Below are 18,984 nucleotides of genomic sequence, written 5' to 3'. Positions count from 1 at the left end.
GCCAACGAACCTACCACCTTATACAGGGTTTATAAGGCTACAGATAGCAGGCAGTCCGTAAATATTTGCTGATGTGCATGTACAGCATGCAACAATTCCATCTGAGTGGAGGAATTGTGTTTATTACTGAATCTAGTAGAGTGTATCTGATTAGCTTAGTACAATTATGATTAAAGTCAACTCCTATTAATTGCCTCACTTCTCAAATGCTTAGTATATCTTTATTACAAGGTCATGATTATGAGAACATGAAAATAATCTCATCCTTCAGTGAATACAAACTACTAACATACTGGTAGAAAAAATATTTTTTGTTTTTTTTGAGACAGGGTCTCGTTCTTTCACCTAGGCTGGAGTGCAGTGGCACTATCTCGGCTCACTGCAAGCTCCGCCTCCCGGGTTCACACCATTCTCCCACCTCAGCCTCCCAAGTAGCTGGGACTACATGTGCCAGCCACCACACCCGGCTAATTTTTTTGTATTTTTAGTAGAGATGGGGTTTCACCTCCTGACCTCGTGATCCGCCTGCCTCGGCCTCCCAAAGTGCTGGGATCACAGGCATGAGCCACTGCGCCCGGCCAGAAAATATTTGTATGGATATAATCAAGACAATGTCTTATATTATCTTAAGTTGAAAATATTTATTTTAGTTTCTATTTAATTAATTTCTACTTAATTAGGATATCTGAGAAGCGATCTTATTGAAACCATTTCCCACTGAACCCTCTCGGAAGCTCCATTTACTGCCTTAAATTGGGAGATTCAAAATTAAAGTGGAAGGAGATATATAAGCATAATTTTTACAATGCTTGGCAAAATCACTGTTAGAATAAATATTTTTTTAAATCCATGCCCCCTAGCTGTTGAAATATAGATTAATCCTAACACTTCCAACTTTGAAGCTGGCCTGAAACAATGGTAACTCCTCTCATGAGGTTTTGCTTATTTTATTTTCCCCAAATTATTTTTTGCTGTAATATGTTAAAATAACATGTCACTGAACATTTAGGTTTGTGTGGCACAGTCTAGCCAGTGAAAGCATGACGTGGAATTCAGCTGTATTTGAAGGTTGACATCAAAAAGATTGAAAAGCATCTGTGAATAGTCTGAGATCAGTTTTTAGAGGACATGAATTAGAACATTGGTTGTTGGTGTGCTGAGGAAGTGCTTTTTAGCCTCCTGAGTTACCCAGCTGCTGGTGGATTCTATGATTACATGAATACTTGCTAGAGGACAGGTGTAGCTGCCTTTGTTTACTGATGATATTCTTGCCAAAAGGTAGAAGTACAGGAGGAGCTAATTTGGCTTAGTTTCTACCTATTGACAAATAGAGACACTAAATGACTGGTCAGAGAAGTGGCCAACTGCGGCTAGAGTTGCAGCATTATTCTGCAGACAACGCCAGGATGTTAGGACAGCAACCACTGTAACCTCAACCACAACAATCACAACAAGGCTTATTTGAAAATAAAAATAGTGGCAACAAGGATAACATTTTCTCTGGATTTTCTAAATGCCATACGACTAAATAGAAACTCTTTCTGCAAGGCTCCAAAAAATAAAAATAAAATAAAAAAATTCTAGACTGATCTTGAATGCTTCCTGGTAGGAAATTGCCTGTAGCACACTCTGTGCTTAGATCTTGATTTCTAGATATTATGCTCCATTAAAACGAACCAACACTTCTTGGAGAAGTGGCTGATACAGAAAGTGCAAGATGAGTCTGGGACATCTTGTTATGTCAGAAAGTAAGAAAGTGCTCACAGAATGGGGGGGACACCACCAAGGACAAAAGGAAAGGCTTGAGGGAGCTCCCACAGGCCATGAGGGACAATCTGAGGATTCAAATGAAGAAATTCAGTAATGGATTGCAACTCACAGGACTGTGCAGGAACACCTGAGTCCACAGTGATGATAAACAAATACACAGAGAGGAAGGGAAAGAGCTCTAAAGTTAAATACCATAAGATAAAAGAAGCAGCTAATAGAATCTCTAAAAGAATAGTACAGTAAAAAATTCCCCATTTTGCAACCATCAGAGTCAAGAAGGATTCAGGCTAGAATCATCAGTGAGTGCTTAAACTATTGGATCAAAGTTTGGAGAGAAACAGAATATTTACAATGTCTCAAAGTCTTCCCCACAGATTCCTTAGTAATTACAAAGGTAAAAATGGTAACTTTATGATGAAGAACCTGTGGGAACACATATTAGCCAAGCAATCAAGGTTTGCATCACCAGTTAGGATGTTTCAAACTAACATCATGTAACCCGTTTGTGATGAACTTAAAGCATTTCTTTTGCAGCATTTCTGCCTGAAATGCATAGCCTGAATCTAATTCAAATTGAGAGATAACTGGCCTGAAATATTCAAAAGTATCAGTGTCATGAAAAATGAGGAAAATTGGAGCAATCGTTCCAGAATAAAGAAAACTAAAGAGACATGACAACTAACTACCATGCATATCCTAGATGGAATTCTAACTCATAGGGAAAACAGGAATACAAGACATTATTGGAACAAATTGTGGAATCTGATTAGAAGCTGTACATTAGATAATCCTATTTAATCAAAGTTAACTTTTCTGAATTTTTAATGTTATGATAATGGAAGAGAATGTTCTTGTCTTTGGAAAATGCATGCTGAAGGATTTTCTGGTGAAGAGGCAGGAGATCATCAGCTAATTCTCAAAGAGTTTAGAAAAAATAGAAATATATTACATAAAATGTAACATAAAATATGTAGAATATATAAAATGTGTTATATGTAGACAAGGAATATGAAAACAAATGTGGCAAAGTGTTGAAACTGAGAATCTGAATAAAGAATATATGAGTTCTTTGTACTATTATTGCAACTCCTAAGAAATTACAGCCATGTGTCACTTAATGACAGAGATCTGTTCTGAGAAATTCATCATTCGGCAATATTGTGGTTGTGCAATCACAGAGTATACTTACACAAACCTAGATGGTACAGCCTGCTGTACCCTTCTGCTGTGTGCTCTAGCCTACTGCTGCTAGGCTATAAGCTGACACAGCACATTGCTGTACTGAATACTGTAGGCAATTGTAACACGATGGTCAGTATTGGTGTATTTAAATATAGGAAAGGTACAGTAAAAATACGGCACTATAATCATATGGGATCAGTTACATACGTGGTCTGGGGTTGACCAAAACATGGTTATGCGGTGATGGCTGTATTCAATAACGAAAAGTTAAAAGACAAAGAAGTTATTAATATTGTCACAGTTGGTAAAAGAAGTTACCAAGGTGGGGGTTGAGGTAAGCAAGGAAGTCATATTCCCATCTGAATTCATTTCTTCTACTCTCCCATGTCCCATGCTTTCCTTCTAGAGTCGGCTGGCTGAAACTATTTACATGTCTGTAATGATCGTGTTTGCCTCAATGCTCCTGAGGCAGGGCTCCCAGACTCCCTTCTCCAGGCAGTCATCATGCACTGCTACCTTTGCTGACCAGCCATGTACTCTCCTGCCACGTCCTGCCACGTCTTCCTGTATTTTGGTTCTTCCTTTATTTTGGTAGTGCCTTCCTACTGCCCGGCCAACAACTCCCCCTTCTTTCAGCTCCAGGGGAGAGAATCAGTGCCTGCATCTCTTCCAACTTGCTTTGTGCCACACTGTTTCCTACTACACGGCTTGTTTCTTCCTCCCAGTGCTGTGGGCATCTGTTGTCAGGCTGTGTGGTGCCACTTAGGTGGTCGATCTCTTAGGTTAGGGTCCATCTCCTCCTGAGATGCTGCCTGAGAAGACAGGCCCTTTATTTTTCCCCAGGAAACACTGTCATTTAGGTAGGATGGGATGGACTTCTTCAGGGATCAATAGACAATCTCTCACCATGGGCTTTCCTCAAAACTATGTCCTCAAAAAAAAAAAAAAAAAAAAAAGAAAATGCCCTTTACACTGAAGAACGCGGCAGGACTTCAAAATTTCCAAGGCCGTAAAAGTCTGACCAAGCATTTGCTTTAGAATGTTCATTTTTTCACATCCCCTATTCATGAAGAATGTCTCAATTGTAGACCTTCACAATGTTCTATCACTCTATCATTATTTGGATATGAGATCAGGTAGATTAAAATAACACTGAAAGATTACCATGTGATGGGTAATGATAATTCTTTCACATCAAGGGAATTTAAGTGTGTTGGCATTAAGACAGTTTATTAAAATATTGCCACTAAGTCAGATCTGGAAAAAGAGAAGTTTCGATTTATGCACCTAAAGGGCTATGGTTGTCATGCTATGATTTCTTTGTTCTTTCTTAAAACTTTTGCTGGGGAGGAGGATTTGATGGAAACTGTAGAGCTTTTAAGACTTGGTTAAATTGTGTAATTATTTTATTTAGCAGGGGTATAGGTATTGCCTCAATTACTCTTTCCTGTAAGGCAAAAGTGTCTAAGACTAAATGATTGTGCAGTACTCACTACTGCTTCTGTTCATGACATGAGATATTGGTAGCTTTACCAGAGCTCATCTTCCAAACACGTTGCCTTCATGCACCATGTCTACATCAGCAAACTGACAGTTGTAACCTACTTGCTGACGATCATTTCTCAGTCTTGCCGAAAATAAGTTACTCTTGTGTCTGCATTAGGCAGTGGAAAAAATCCACGGAAGGCAGCGGATTGGTCAGAGTCCCAGTTGATTTCCTCAAACCTCCTACTGATCCCTTGTTACTTAGAATGACTGGTATGTAAGTAGTCCTCATTTTTCAGGAGATAAGAGCTCTACTTCTTTTGCCCTTTACCAGACTAAAGACCAGTTGCTGAAAAGTGTACTGGTATCTGCAAATGTCTAGCATTTGAAAACAATGTTTTGTTCAAAAATGAGACAAACAACCCTTTCAAGCAAACATGACCACTGTTAAGCGACTCAGCTTTGATAATTTCTTCTTTCTCCATTTAGCCTTGACCTTGGCAGAGACAACATGATTTATAAAATGAGTAAATGTCTAGAGGGCAGAAATTATGTCATACATGTTCTGTGCTTGTCACTTTCTGTTTTAAGATATCACTCATATAACATCTGTATTAAGTAAATTTGAACATTTATGTATATGATTTGTTGCTTTGTAGAATTATTTTATAGAATATGTTTATGGTATATCTTTGCTATGTTATGATTTTTTTGTTATTCTTTTAAAGTTAATTTTTAAAATGAAAGTAATGTATGTACAAGGTTAAAATAATAAAACAAAGTGTATTAGGATGTATGATAAGAAGCAGTGGTCCCCTGGGTTCATCTTTCCCCATTTCAAGTCTCGTTCCTCAGGGACAACTACTTTGATCTCTTTTAACCGTTTCTTCTGTTAGTTATTGTCAACCTCTAAATATTGTGTTTATACTGTTATTTCTTTATTCTGATTGGATAAATGAGGATTTAATTAGTCTACACAACCTCATCACTGTTTCTTTCAATATTTCAATATTGTCATACCACATTCCATGTACCTTTATTGTTGGATTGCTTTGTAACTTTAAGAAGTATAAGTAGACTTTTATTTCTTGTTACATTAACTACTGAGAGTATGTCAGCTTCTAACTTTGCACCCAGCCCCAGAACCAGCTACAGAATTTTTAGTGCTCAGTGGGAAATGAAAATATAGGACCCCATGTTCAAAAATTATTATGAATTTCAAGATGGAGACAAAAGCAATTAAGCTAAGCATGGGGACCTTCTAAGTAAGCATGGGGCCCTGTGTGAATACACTGGCTGCACACCCCAAAACTGGACCTGTTTATACCCTATCTTACCCTTCAGCTCTCTTTCTTCCCTTCTATCTCCTGATTTCTATCATCTCTTTCTTTTATAATAAGATGAATAACATTTTGATTTTGTTCTGCAACCTTAAATATTGCATCTATACATCCTCTATAGGTTGGGTATCTAAGATGAATATTAATGTATCATTTTGTTATTGTTGCTGTGTAAATATTAATTGTAGAACCAAATAAAATTCTGTATTTCTTTCCTGGTACATCTTTTTGTTTTTCCTGGAGTTTATAATTGCTTTTCTTTTTGTCTTGCCTTTTTGTATTTATCACATTTTCAGTTTTTACCAACTTTTCCCAATCTATCAAATCATCTTTTTAATCTAATTTTCTCCAGAGATACCTCCCAATACCAAATGAAGTGTCCTCTCTCCTTTTTCAATCTGGACCTATTTCTCTGTAGATGTGCTGCATGCCTGTTTTCCTGGGGCTTTTTTTTTTTTTGTTACTTTCCTCGTCTGGTCTCACCACTTCCTTGATTCTGAGACTTTCTTCCTCTTGGTTGATTCTTTGTATGTTCTAACACCTCCCCAAATAACTTCTTAATACAGTGAGTGTGGGAAGAAACTTTCAAAGTCTTTCAATTTCTGAAGATGTTTATATTTCACTTTCACCCTTGATTGATAGGTATAAATAGAATTTTAGGTTGAAAGCAATTTTTGGTCAGAGTTTTGAAGGTATTACTCACTGTCTCTGGCATCCATTATTATTGATGAGAAGGTCACCCTGATGTTTTTTTATTTTATACTGCCCTTGATTTTTAGAGTTTCCTCTTCATTCTTGGTATTCAAAATTTCACAATGTTGTACACAGGTAAGGCACAGGTATGGGTCCTTTTTCATTGTAGTCATCTAGAAGCACTTTAAATCTGGAGATTTATTTCTGGAAAATTCTTTTGAATGCATTGTTTGATAATTTCCTTCCCTCTGTTTTCTCCTATCTCTTTTATAAACTCCTATCAATTGGATCTTGACCTCCTGGACTGATTCTCTATGATTCCTCTTTTTTGTTTTTGACAAGGTCTTGCTTTGTAGTTTAGGCTGGAGTGCAGTGGTGTCCCTATATTTTATTGAAACTCTCTCTTTTATAGTTCTCATTTTGAGGTTTTAGGTGGTTTTTCCAATTTATTTTCCAGTTCTTCTATTAATTTATTATTTTTTTGATCTCTTAAGGTTTAATTTTTTTACTTTCTCTAATTTAACATTTATAACATTCTGTTCTTGCATTATGGATACGATAATCTCTCTAATCAGTCTATAAATAGGAGCCATAGAATTGTTTATGAATATGCTTTAGCTTTACTTATTTATTCATTCATTTATTTACTTTGGTCTTTGCTTTCAGGATGGAAACTTAAATGCTGGTGATCTTTAGCCTCCCCTTTAATTTGAAGGCGAGGCACTAAAACCTGACGGTAAGCTCTGTGAATGTGAATGGAGTTTGTGAACTGGTGGGATTTACTTCAGGATTATAGGTGGTGATAGAGAATTTTTAGTGGGGGACTTCTTCCTACTGGAATGTGTAGTTCTTCCTTCTACAGTGGTGAGATGTCTTAGGATAAAGTTCTGGTTTTTTTTCTTTCCCCCGTGGAATTTTCCTGTTTGGATATTGAAGTATGTGCAATTGACTATCTCTATCCTGCCCCATCCATTTCATCTTCTGTCCTATCATTCACTGAAATGTCTCCTCCATCTCCTTTTCTGTATCAGTGCTGCTTTATAATGCCTTCATTTCTTTACTGTCATTTAAATGAGGTCTCGAAGGTGGATGCCATCTACTATGTTTATGAAGAAGTTCTTCATCATTCTTTAAGCTGCCTATGGCATCTGAAAATGGCAAACATGGTATTGCACAATAGGTATCAACTGCTTTCATGAAAATACAATTTCATTCCCATCACACCTCTCACTCTATATAGTTGGAGAGAAATCAGTGTAAATTTATATAGGAAAACCATAGTATTAAACCTCCCATTTCTGCTAGGTATAAGCAGGGAAATGGGTCAAATGGGCAGAGCCTGTTAATGGAGTTTCAGAGAGAAGATAAATGTAGCCATCTGTGGTATCAACATCCATTGATGGAAAGGTAGTTGTTGTTGCTATTATTTTTAATCAGCACTTAAACAATTTTTAAACAATTTAAAAATGTACAAAAGAGCTTTGGGCTAGTGGATAACCTCCATGTTATCAGGTCCCATGTCTTTTTATTATCTTAAAACATATTTATGGGCTAAATGAGACAGAACTGTCTTCAAGCATGTAAATAGACAGTTCAGTAAAGTGCATATCTTTTCATGCAGGTTTGGTGCAAATTCTGCAGAAGCCAGGTGTCAATGAGGGAATGAGTTGCACTGGCCACACCTGCTAACAGCACTTGTTACTTCTTCCTGCAGCCGTGAAGTTGGTGACGTACACCTGCTTAACCATAGTGCCTTCTTCTCACAGGACAGTCTTTCTAGTGTAAGTTTGGACATTAGCCTAGGTGACATCTCTAATATTTTAGAGACTTTATTAACACCCACATAAATTTCTGTCTATGGCATTTCAGTAATTTTTATGGAGATATTTTTACTTCCACAAAAAGCAAAGTGGCTAGCAGCTTCTGATTATGTTCTTTTTCTAATTGCCCAGCACAAACTAGGGATATTTAGCAAATATTTTTGAGCATTTAGTGCATATGTTGGCACATTAGTACACTAGACTTACCGTGAGGCTGAGGGAAATGGCTGTGAGATTTGGAAAACTGTTAACTGTAATCTTGTCGATGAGCATGTTGTCTGAATATTGCAAATGGAGAATAAATAGGTCCATTGAATAATGAAAGGGGAAATGAAGTCAGAGGAGTTTAATTTGCCTAATTAGAAAAATTTTGTTAGATAGTAGCATGGCTTATTTATTTTTATTAACTTTATAAGCAAACATTTATATAACGCTAAGTGTAAAGCAATCTGCAAACACCTCATTGAATCGTCACCATTTGTCAGGTATAATCTGCATTTTGCAATTGAGGAAACAAAGATTCTGAGAGGGTATAGAAGAACCCCTCACACCATGGGCTGCATTGGAGTTTGTTTGACTTGAGAGCCTGGAATCACCTCACACCATCTTGCCTGCCTCACTCTCTGTCTCTGTGCAATCTTTGTTGGATTTGGTTTTTTGCCTGGAACACCTTCTGTTTTGAAATTCAATTTCTTGGCTGGGCGCGGTGGCTCACGCCTGTAATCCCAGCACTTTGGGAGGCCAAGGCGGGCAGATCACTAGGTTAGGAGATCGAGACCATCCTTGGCTAACAAGGTGAAATCCCGTCTCTACTAAAAGTACAAAAAATTAGCCGGGCGTGGTGGTGGGCGCCTGTCGTCCCAGCTCCTCAGGAGGCTGAGGCAGGAGAATGGCGTGAACCCGGGAGGCGGAGCTTGCGGTGAGCCGAGATCACGCCACTGTGCTCCAGCCTGGGCAACAGAGACAGACTCCGTCTCAAAAAAAAAAAAAAAGAAAGAAAGAAATTCAATTTCTCTTTTAAGTCCTGACATCAATGCCAGGCAGCATGATGTCTGCATACCTAGTAGGCTCTCAGTCAGGGTTAGTTTGCTGGTATTTTTAAAATTTTTTATTTTCCGGAAGAGCCTCTCTAGCTCCCAACTTTGCGTGAATTGCTCTTTTTTGAGTTTCTTTCCCATTCTGTTTTGCTTTGCTATTTACATTGTTTATGTGCATGTCTGTCTCCTCCACTAGAATGTAAGCTCTCTGAGGTCAACATGCGTTCAACTTTCTTTTTATTTAACCCTCATGGGCTGATACAGTGTCTTCTACACGTCTGACACTGTGACTTTGAGGTCGATTGAATAGGCTCATATTAAGGTAGGACTGAACAATCTTTAGTGATGGGTTTGGTTTCTCTTTTTTTTTTTTTATTTTGAGGTGGAGTGTCACTCTGTTGCCCAGGCTGAAGTGCAGCTGCACGATCTCGGCTCACTGCAACCTCCACCTCCTGCGTTCACGCGATTCTCCTGCCTCAGCCTCCAGAGTAGCTGGGACTACAGGCACGTGCCACCACGCCTGTCTAATTTTTGTATTTTTAGTAGAGACAGGGTTTCACCCTGTTAGCTGGTCTCAAACTTTTGGACTCAAGTTATCTGCCCACCTTGGCCTTCCAAATTGCTGAGATTACAGGCATGAGCCACCACACCTGGCCTTGGGGTTGGTCTTTATAATGCAATAGGATTAGTAATAGTCTAGTAAAGACATTTCTTCCTATTTTTTTTTTCTTTTTTCTTTTCTTAAGCACTTAGTTTTCTGGGCAGAAAGAAAAGCTACAAGACTGCTCAGTTTAAAAATATAAATGAATGTTTACTAGATTCTAAGATATTTGAAGGCCAGGAGTCTTCATTGTTCATCTTAGTGGCCCACTCGGCAGCTACACCTTGCTTCACACATCCAGTTTGGGTTATTTTCGTGTTGCCCAGAAAGCCAAGGACAAAAATGTGCTCTAAAATACGACTGAACCATGTAGGATGGGGTATCCCCTAAAGTTAATTTCACCCTATTGACACCACCTTGTGATTGCCTAGGATTCCTAAGGGATTTTAACTAGAACTCTTTTTTTTTTTTTTGCAATGTTTGTATGAATTCTCTCCAGTCTCCCATTCTTGTTTCCTGCAGCATTTTTTCTTCTTATTCTTTGCTGTAATTGCTGGGTATTAAAAGCCTGTATGAATGGTTATGAAACAAAATTGTATTGTGTGAATATTCTTATCCTGGGGTTTTCTTCTCTGTGATGCTGTGAGAAATCTCTTTTGTACCTCCTGTCAAGTCTTGAAAAGGATTTTTGCAACTAATTTGGGATAATAAAGGCATTGCTTGCTATAATGCAGCTATTCTTTTTAGGAATATATATATATATATATATATATATATATATATATATATATTTCAGTAGCTTCTATTTAAATTTACCTAAACTGAATGAAATTTCTCGCACAATATTTTTTAAAGCATATATGTATTTGCATATCTCCCCACCATTCTGCCCACCACCCACTCACTTTCCAAGCATCTCAGCCTGGGCGTCTGTCACACAAAACAGCTCCTCAAGTGTGCTCTGTTATGTTCCCTGTATTACAAACTAAAGGGACTGAGAAGTTAGAGGTCCCTCTTAGCAAACATTGCCATGGGAAGTACAAAAGTTATGATATAGTTGCTTGGTTTGAAGGTCGTCTTCTTTTTGACTCAAAGTGAAACAGGCAATGGGGTATGGTGGATGAATCAATGCTTCAGGCTGACAATGCTTTGCATGGCCATTGGAAAGAAATATCCATTAAATGCCCCAAACAAGCCTGTTGATCTAGATACTGAGGAATAGCTCTACACCATTGACTTCCTACCTTTGTGTTCTTTATTAAAGAAGCACATGCACTTGCTGGGAGGTCTCTTTTCCTTTCCTCTCTTCTCCAGCAAAAGCTGACCTCAGGCACACTCCCACCTTGGGGTCTCCCTATCCCATTTCCTCAGGCCACATCCTTTGTAAACAAAATGGTTCTTCCCTTATGTGATGGTTAAATTTTGTGTGTCCACTTGGCTAGGCTATGGCACCCAGTTGTTTGGTCAGAGACTAGTCTAGAAGTTGCTGTGAAGGTATTTCATAGATGTGATTCACATCTACAACCACTGACGTTAAGTAAAGGAGATTATCCTCAATAATGTAGATGGGCTTCATCCAATCAGTTAGTCTTTCTTTTATTTTATAGAGACAGGGTCTTGCTCTGTTGCCTGGAGTGCAGTGGTGTAATCATGGCTTGAGGCAGCCTTGAGCTCCTGGGGTCAAGGGGTCCTCTGGCCTTAGCCTCCTGAGTAGCTAGGACTACAGGCGTGCACCACCACACCTGGCTAATGTTTCAAAATTTTATTTGTTTATTTAGTAGAGATGGGGGTCTTACTGTGTTGTCCAGGCTTGTCTCGACAGTGATCCTCCTGGTCTCAAGTGATCCTCCCACTTCAACCTCCCAAAGTGTTGGGATTACAGGTGTAAACCACTCTGCCCAGCCCAGCTGAAGGTCTTGAGGGCAAAAACTGAGGTTTCCTGAAGGAGAATGAATTCTGCCTCAAGACTGGAACATCAACTCCAGCCTGAGTTTCCAGCCTGCTGATTTCCCCCACGGTTTGCAGACTTGCCAGCTCCCACAATTGCATAACCACATGAACCGATTCCTTGAACTGAATTTCTATGTATCTATTTACCTATCAATCAATCAATCTATCTGCCATTTTTTCTGTTGCTCTCGCAAACTCTAACTGATACATCATATTTCAAATGTCTACACACACAGCCACACTGATCGTGTAGCAGGAACATGCTCTTCATTCGTTTTGGTTATACAGATAATTGAAGGATAATTTTAAAGACTCTTAATCAACAGTGTGTTCACTGGCCAAGCTGACCAGGGAACTCCTCCTGCAGGCGGCTTCTCTGTGTACCCAGCCATGTCTTGCGCACTCCTTCCTCGGCAGTTATGCTTTGAGGGCACACACACCCATGGCACTGTCTTTTTACCCATTGCTCACTTTTTCTTGACCCTGTTTTGGAGACTAGAAATGAGCTTACAATTCAGGGGAGGAGCAAGGGGAATTGTGAGAACCATTGCTGTTTTCTTGTTGCATCTACTTTTCATCCGAAGGTTGTTTATAATTCAACAGTTTTTCAGAGTGACAGTTTGAAGATATTCTCCAGGTGTCCTTCCTTTACAATGGATATATTGTAGTAAAACATGGACCTTGCAGAATTTAGAAGAATTCCAGAAATACACATATTCTAGTTTACCAGAGTGGAATTCTTGAGTGGAATGTGTCGTGACAGGTGACTGTTCCACATTAGTAAGTTCTATGGTGCAGCTCACCGCCATGAGGATGAGGGATTTCCTCTTTTTTTTTTTTTTTTTTTAGATGGAATCTCACTCTGTTGCCAAGCTGGAGTGCAGCGGCACAACCTCGGCTCACTGCAACCTCTGCCTCCCAGGTTCAGGTGATTCTCCTGCCTCAGCCTCCCGAGTAGCTGGGATTACAGGTGTGCGCCATCATGCCCAGCTAATTTTTATATTTTTAGTAGAGACGAGGTTTCACCATGTTGGCCAGGATGGTCTCAATCTCTTGACCTCGTGATCCGCCTGCCTCAGCCTCCCAAAGAGCTGGGATTACAGCTGTGAGCCACCGTGCCCAGCCAAGGGACTTCCTTGCACAACCAGAGAGAGAGGATTAGAGGGGAACAAAACAACTGGAACTTTAACTGTCACCTTGGGTTAAGAGGTGATGATGCAAGTGAGGGCCCCACCGAGCTCTGTGGATTGAAAAGGGATTTCCTGGAGGGAGGCTGCTCCTAGGCTCTGGCCCTCTGCTCTGTGACAGGTGAAGGCAGAGCCTGCATGGGTTTCCTCCCCCAGCTGAGTCAACCCCCTTTCCATGTGGGAACACTGAGGGTCATCAGCCTTTCCACTGAACATCGAAGGGAATTTGCCGTAAAATAGCCATAAGTTTGAAAAAAGTTAATGAAAAAATAGGATTTTATTTTAAGAAACTTCTCTTCAGCTTCTCTGGTATATACTAGTCTATAAGGTGAGAGAGACTTTTAGCACAGGCTAAGAATTTTCGACTTTTACTGCTTACACTTTACCGTCACATCACCTTCTAGTTATCTTTTTGGACTTCTGTGCATACTTTTGAGGTTTCAACTTTATCATTTTTTTTCTCTAAACCTTCTCTCATTTGCTTACATTTCCCTAGTAATTGTGTGGCTGATGGAGCCTTTGTGAGTTTCTGTCCAGAGAATGGGAGGAGAAAAAACTAAGACAAATTCAGGTCTTACTTCACTTCTTCCTGAAACCCTTCCAATTTTTATGAAGCTGGATGAGCGTTGACTTGGCTGATACCATTTAATAAGTGAAATATCTTCCTAAGCCTGGTAGGAGTTGTGGCGTTAGATAGGCTTGTCTCTGAAGCCCAGCTCCACCCTTTACTAGCTATGTGGCCTCAAACTAATTAACCACTCAGCGTCTCAGTTTTCTTATCATAAAACATGACAAATAATGTCTATTATGCAGATTACATAAGACAACAAATATAAAAGAGTTGGTGTTTCATATTTATAATTATTGGACACCATTATTATTAATGATCAAGGACTATTTGTTTGTCACTCAAGAAAAAACTAATCCACATTGTATCTGCTCTAAAGATTTTTTACCTATTTCTTTTTATCTTTCCTATCTTTTTCTTTTGCTTTCATAAGAATAAAAAGTAATAGAAAGTTAAAATTGTTTTAGTCCCATTATATGAATTAGTCTGAGGAGAAGAAACCTTTTGGAACTTCCAAGAAAATTAAATTTAAGGGTCTTTATCAGCTGTGTCACCATGGAGACCAAAATGCGTGGTCACCGTGGTGACCTTCATCAACTCTCTCCACTGAAATTATTACCATATAAAATTAGATATGGCTGCTGTTATGAAAAGACAGAGTATAAATAAGTTGAACTATCTGGATGATAATGCAGGCTGAACTCGGCATCCTGGTGCAGTTCTAAAAGTGTTATTGAATGGTAAGCTGACACCCCGGTAGATTCTTCACATAACCAACTCTGGCTCTGCCCTTTAACTGCTGGGCTGGTGGAACATACTTCAATGGGGCTGTTTCTTGTTTCCTCTTTAGTCTCCTGCCTCATTCAAGGCAACTTTCCTGTGTCTTTGCTTTTTTAGGGCTGCCTTTGGTGTTACCTATTGCTTCTCTGAAGGTTATTCCATGAATTCTGATATGTCTGTAAAAAAAAAAAAACCCCAAATGACTTTATAAAAATTGCCATCAATAGGTAATGTAGTAATAGTAGTAGTTTTGTTTTAGATAATTGTTTTTGAAAAAGAGATAATCAGGTCGGGTGCAGTGGGTCACGTCTGTAATCCTAGCACTTTAGGAGGCCAAGGCAGGCGGATCACTTGAGGTCAAAAGCTCGAGGCCATCCTGGCCAACATGGTGAAACCCCGTCTCTGCTAAAAACACAAAAAATTGGCCGGGCATGATGGTGTGCGCCTGTAATCCCAGCTACTCGGGAGGCTGAGGCAGGAGAATTGCTTGAACCTGGGAGGCAGAGGTTGCAGTGAGCCAAGATCGCACCACTGCACTCCAGCCTGGGCGATATAGTGAGACTCTGTCTCAAAAAAATAAAAAAAGAAAAGAAAAAAGAAAAGAAAAGAAAAGAAAGAAAAAGAGATAACTCAATTCTTATGTGACATGCTAAGGTGCATCTCATAATATGCCACAAATTCTGTACATGCGCACCTTGTTTCATTGCACTTTGTATTGCACCTAATAGATACTGAGTTTGTTGTTGTTGTTGTTGTTTTTACAAATGGAAGGTTTGTGGCAGTTCTGTGTTGAGCAAGTCTATCTGGGCCATTTCTCCTTTATTTATTTATTTAGTTTTTTTAACACCATTCTCCTGCCTCAGCCTCCCAAGTAGCTGGGACTACAGGCACCCGCCACCATGCCCAGCTAATTTTTTTGTGTGCATTTAGTAGAGATGGGGTTTCATCATGTTAGCCAGGATGGTCTCGATCTCCTGACCTCGTGATCCGCCCGCCTTGGCCTCCCAAAGTGCTGGGATTACAGGCGTGAGCCACTGCGCCTGGCCTATCGGGGTCATTTTTCCATTTTCTTTCTTTTTTTTTTGAGACGGAGTCTTGCTCTGCCACCCAAGCTGGAGTGCAGTGGCGCAATCTCTGCTTACTGCAAGCTCCGCCTCCCCAGTTCATGCCATTCTCCTGCCTCAGCCTCTCAAGTATATCGGGGCAATTTTTCTAACATCATGGGCTCATTTTGTGTCTCTGTGTCACATTTTGGTAATTCTTACAATATTGGAAATTTTTCATTATTATATCTGTTACGGTGATCTGTGATCAGTGATCTTTGATGTTACTATTGTAATTGTTTTGGGGTGCCACAAACTGTACCCCATATACGAGGGTGAATTTAACTGACCAACATGTGTGTTCTGACTGCTCCACTGGCAGGCTGTTACCCAATCTCTCTCTCTCTTCTCAGGCCTCCGTATTACCTGAGGCACAACAATATTGAAATGAGGCCAATTAATTACCCTACAGTGGGCCTAAGTGTTCAAGTGAAAGGGTTGCACATTTCTCACTTTAAATAAATGAAAAGCTAGGAATGATAAAGCTTAGTGATGAAGGCATGTTGAAAACCAAGACAGGTCCAAAGCTTGGTCTCCTGTGCCACACAGGCAGCCAAGTTGCAGATGCAAATGAAGAGTTCTTGAAGAAAATTAAAAGTGCTACTCCAGTGAACATGTGAATGATAAGAAAGCAAAACAGGCTTATTGCTGACATGTAAAATGTTTCAGTGGCCTGGATAGAAGATTGAACCAACCAAAAACATAGCCTTAAGCCAAAACCCAATCCAGAGCAAGGCTCTAACTCTCTTCAATTCTTTGAAGGCTGAGAGCAGTGCGGAAGCTGCAGAGGAAAAGTCTGAAGCTAGCAGAGGTGAATTTATGAGGTTTAAGGAAAGAAGCTATCTCCATAAACTAAGTGCAAAGTGAAGTAGTGAGTGCTGATATAGAAGCTACAGCAAGTTCTCTAGAAGATCTAGCTAAGATCATGGATGAAGGTGGCTTCACTAAACAATGGATGTTCAGTGTAGATGAAACAGCCTTCTCTTGGAGGAAGATGCATCTAGGATTTTCATAGGTAGAGAGGAGAAGTCAATGCTTGCTTGAAAGCTTCAAAGGACAGGCTGACTATCTTGTTAAGCACTAATGAAACTGGTGACATGAAGTTGAAGCCAGTGTTCATTGACCTTGAAAATCGTAGGGCCCTGAAGAATTATGCTAAACCAACTTTGTGTTCTAGAAATGGAACAGCAAAGCCTGGATGACAGCACATCTGTTTACAGCATGGTTTACTGAAGGTTTTAAGCCCAGTGTTGGGACCTATGTCTCAGAAAAAAAGAATATTCCTTTTAAAATATTATGGCTCATTGTCAATGCACCTGGTCTCTGAAGGGCTCTGATGAAGACGTACAAGAAGATTAATGTTGTGTTTATGCCTGCTGACACAATATTCATCCTGAAACCTATGAATTAAGGAGTAATTTTGACTTTCACATATTATTATTTAAGAAATACATTTCATAAGGCTATGGCTGCCACAGATAGTGATTCTTCTGATGGATCTGGGAAAAGTACATCAAAAACCTTCTGGAAAGGATTTACCATTCTAGATATCATTAAGAACTCCTGTGATTCATGAGAGGAGGTCAAAATTCTAACATTAACAGGCCTTTGCAAGAAGTTGATTCCAACTCTCATGGATGACTTTGAAGGGTTCAAGACTTTAGTGGAAAGAATAACTGCAAAGGTGATGAAAGCAAGAGAAGAAGAATTAGACATGGAGCCTGAAGATGTGACTGGATTGCTGCAATCTCATGATCAAACTTGACAATGAGGAGATGTTTCCTATGGGTGAGCAAAGAAAGTGGTTTCTTGAGATGGAATCTACTCATGGTGAAGAGGCTTTGAATGAACATTGTTGAAATGACAACAAAGTGTTTAGAATATTCCATGGACTTAGGTGATAAAGCAGTGACAAGGTTTGAGAGGACTGACTCCAATTTTGAAAGAAGTTCGACTGTGGGTGAAATGCTGTCAAACAGCATCACATGCTACAGAGAAATCTCTGATGAAAGGAAGAATCAAATGAAGCATCAAATGTCACTGTCTTATTTTAACAAATCGCCACAGTCACCCAAACCTTTAGCTACTACCACACTGATCAGCCAGCAGCCATCAACATTGAGTCAAGGCCCCTCTACCAGCAAAAAGATTATGACTCACTGAAGGCTCAGAGAACTGTTAGCATTTTTTTAGTAATAAAGTATTTTTAAATTGAGGTATGTACATTGTTTTTTTAAAGACATAATGCTGTTGTATACATACTTAGTTTACTATAGTATAGTGTAAATGTAACTTTTATATGCACTGGGAAACCAAAAACTGCATGTGACTGACCTCATTGAGATATTCACTGTATTGCAGTACTCTGGAACTGAACTTACAGTATCTCTGAGGTATGCCTGTATGTGAAATGAATCTCTCTATGTTTAGAAATCAGTCATGTCCAAATGTGTGATAGGCTATTAGTTTATGTGGGAGGTATAAACCATATTCACAGTGTGAATTAAAGAGGAAGTGCCCACGTTCACCAACAATTAGGTTCCCTGGGGCAGGGTGGTCCCCTGTGCCTGGTGATGACCTCTGTCAGACTCAGTGCGAGTTGGTTGTGTTGATGGAGGTGGGGTCAGGGTGGGGAGTGAGTGATGACAAGAGTTCAACAAGACAGGGAGGCCATAGAGAGCAAGGGCCATGCAGGCATGCAGACACTGTTGAACAGCTCTGAGGAGGATAACTTGCCTAAAAATTGTCCCTGGATTCAGGATACTCCAATTTTGAGTTAGGGATCTCAGAACATTCTTTTTAAAAAAATAATTTACCCATCCTACACAACTGAAACTTTGTACCCTTTTACCAACATCTCCCAAGAACACTCCTAAATGAAAACATTTTGTAGTCAGTTTAAAATTTCAAAGCAGAGCAGGCATCTCTTCAAGTACATCTTTTCATACATTGCCTGGAAATGCTCAAAAGATGCTGCATTTTAATGGAAAAATGAACTCGGGATTATTGGTCTTGTGAGCAAGATGACTTCTAAAACCCAGACTTCCCAAAGGAATGAACTTAAGTTTTTTGTGACCCACCCCAAAGGTCATGGCAGACTTCCCCACAAGGCACACTGACCAGATTGCTGGGATTCTTCTGGTGGAAGTGACACTGAGTTTGTGAAGTGAATGCCTCCTGCAAACTCAGATATTTACGATCTTAAGCCAAACTTAGTCCTTTGGGTCTGGGGATTGATTTCTCTGGGCAAAATGTTGAACTGTAGTCCTAAGAAAAAAGTCTTTGAAAAACTCTTTGGACATGGAATTAGCTCTACAAAGTAACATTTTGGTGCTTTAAAGTATAAACTAACCAAAAACACATGATTTCAGCTTCCCATAAATCACAGAGGGTTTTGCCTAAGAGAAAAATGCATGGCAAAACACATCACAAATAAACAATTTAAGGCAATAATCAGGTTGCACAAGT

The sequence above is a fragment of the Nomascus leucogenys genome, chromosome 5 (genome assembly GCF_006542625.1).
Source record: "Nomascus leucogenys isolate Asia chromosome 5, Asia_NLE_v1, whole genome shotgun sequence".
In the NCBI taxonomy this organism is placed as follows: domain Eukaryota; kingdom Metazoa; phylum Chordata; class Mammalia; order Primates; family Hylobatidae; genus Nomascus; species Nomascus leucogenys.
The sequence above is the reverse complement of the archived record's forward strand: the minus strand, read 5'-3'. Positions refer to the sequence as shown.